The sequence below is a fragment of the Acomys russatus genome, chromosome 7 (genome assembly GCF_903995435.1).
Source record: "Acomys russatus chromosome 7, mAcoRus1.1, whole genome shotgun sequence".
Taxonomy (NCBI): domain Eukaryota; kingdom Metazoa; phylum Chordata; class Mammalia; order Rodentia; family Muridae; genus Acomys; species Acomys russatus.
Genome location: NC_067143.1, coordinates 36,479,636 through 36,482,431, shown reverse-complemented (window position 1 = coordinate 36,482,431; position 2,796 = coordinate 36,479,636).

Genomic DNA, 2,796 nt, shown 5'->3' with positions numbered 1-2,796 from the left:
TCAGCGGCGCAGCAGCTCCCGCCCCCTCGCTCTGATTGGCTGTCTGCGGGAGGCTGTCCCGGATTGGTTAATTAAGGGTCTCCCGTTTCAGCCCAAGTTAACCATGAAACCACTAAGTAAACCAGGCAGGCCTTGAACTCACAGAGCTCACCTTGCCTCTGTCTCCGGAGTGCTGGCATTAAAGGCGTATACCACCACGCACGGCAAAGATTTTATTTATAATCGTACGTCCATATAGGCAGGGCGACATTGCACCTTAGTACAGGTGTCAGAAGAGGGCGTCATATCCCCTAGAACTGTGAGCCGCCCAGTGTAGGAACTGGAACTCCAATTCAAGGTCCTCTCCACAGGCAGGAATTGCTCTTGACCGCTGATTCGTCTCTCCAGCCTCTGTCTTAGTTCCCTACACTAAAAGGAGAATTATTCCCTCAGCGGGATCAATTCAGTATGTGGCTCCTGCCACAAACATGCTGGTAAGATCAAACCTTTGTTCGCGTTCAGTAGTTATTTACTGAGGGCCTCCAGGTGTCAAGAACCGGGTCGCAGACATTTTTGACAATTTATCAAGCTTTTACTGAGTGTCTGCTGTGTTGTCGGTATACTGAGTGGGGGGGGGGTGGTGAACACTTAAATATTTTTGTTTTCCAAACATCTTGCTGGCAACTCAACATGCTTAAATATAACCTATTCTGGTTTCATCTTGACAACAAGGAAATTAAAATCTAGAAAGGGAACTCATCTATAATACATATACATATTAGGGCTAAGCAATACCTGACGGGGTTTTATAACTTTAGAAAATGCTTTTGTAGGGCTAGAGAAATGGCCCAGCGGTTAAGGAGAACTGGCTCCTCTTCCAGAGGACCTGTGTTCAATTCCCAGCATTCACATGGCAGCTCACAATTGTCTGTAACCTCAATTCCAGAGGATCTGACATCCTCACATCAATACACATAACATAATATTAAAAATAAAAATTAAAAAGAGAAAGTTCTTTTGCTAAAAAGCATATCCTCACATGGACCTACAAGACCCCTAAAGATGCCTTTGTCCTAGCTGGACATAGTGGCGCATGTCTGTAATCCCAGCACATGGGGAGGCAGAGGCAGGTAGATCTCTGTGAGTTCGAGGCCAGCCTGGTCTACAAAGAGAGTCCAGGACAGCCAAGGCTACACAGAGACACCCTGCCTCCTGAACAAAAACAGCAAACAAGCAAGACAAACAACAACAACAAAAAGATACTTTGCCCTAAACCTAAACCTGCAGTCATCTTAGATTCCAAGAACAGCAGACAGATCCATAAGCACTGTCATAATATGAGCCTGTAATATAAGAGAGCCTTGAGGAATGGGTCAGACACACCCCAAGTGAGGTAATTATGTGTGACAAAGAAGCCGCACCCTTGAGCACGAGTAATTAACTCCCTGAGTTAACACAAGCTGTTAGGAAGGACCTGGAGATCAGGGCCAACTAAACCATACCTTGATCAAGACTGCTTGGTTATGCATATTTCTTTTTAAAGTGAAATTTATTCATGGGGGTGAAGTCTTTGTCCATTTGGGCTCTATAGAGAGCTTTTATGCTGGGAGCCTTTTTGCCAAGTTTTGAGTTTCCATCAACTTCAAACTTGTAGTGGGAGTTTTGGTTTCTTTAAAAACTCAGTTATGATAACGTGTTTTTGTTTTAATCCCAGGTGTAGGATGTGTGACGGCTTTAGGTTGTGCACAGCAGCAGACTATTTGTCTCGCTCAGGCTGGGAGAGGGGCATGATCTTTGTCAGCTGCAGATAGTTTTGTCTGAGGACTCTGAGAAGGTATGAATGCCAAAGCCAGTGGGGTGGGAGTGGAGGTGGGGGGATGGGGGAGGAAGGGGGCCAAGGGGGGCTCTGAGGAAGAGGGCTGATGCTCCTCCCTGATGCTCCTCCCTGATGCTCCTCCCTGATGCTCCTCCCTGATGCTCCTGGTCGCTGTTGTTGTTTGATGAGAACTTGGAGAGATCCTGACTAATAGGAAGGTTGGACTTGCCCCAGGGAACCCAAAGACCCTAACCAGCAGGGAGTAGCTAAAGAGAACTGCGCCCCCACTCCCCAGTAACTTTCTTTCTCTCTTAACTGGTGTTGGAAGGGATAAGGGTTAAAAGGGAGGTAGAGGTAAAAGAATCCCAATGAAATAGTGTTTAAAAAATAACATGCCTATACAAACTGAAATCTTTGTCCTCCTTGTTTCTGATCTGTGGCCTTCACCACACCATCAGCCCTCCTAGGCCTTTAGTTTGCTGTCTACAGAAGCCTCCATACTCACAAGAGCCAATTCCTCAAACTAAATCTCTCCATTGCACAAACACCCTATTGGTTTACTTCCTCTAAAGAACCTTGACATTAATACAATGTATGTATGTATGTATGTGTGCACATGTGCACATGTAGGAAGACATGGGATGGTATTTTATATCTTGCCATTTATAAATATATCATGGACATAGCCACATTAAAGAAATGTAGGCATGAAGCTGAGATGCTTAGCATGGACCCTGGGGTCAGTCTCCCAAAACAAAAAAACATCTACATCATTGTTTTTAATATTTGCAAACATTGAGTTGACTGTGTCACAGTTATCTAATGGATCACATATTGATTGAATAGATTCATTTCTAATTTCTCACTGTCTAAACAATACCATGTGGGGCTAAAGGTGGCTCAGTGGTATAACATATGCTAAGTATACTTCAGGCCTTAGGCCAGCCCCCGGCCCCACCCAAACCCAACCCACAGCAGTATAAAGTGGCGAGCCTCTTGTG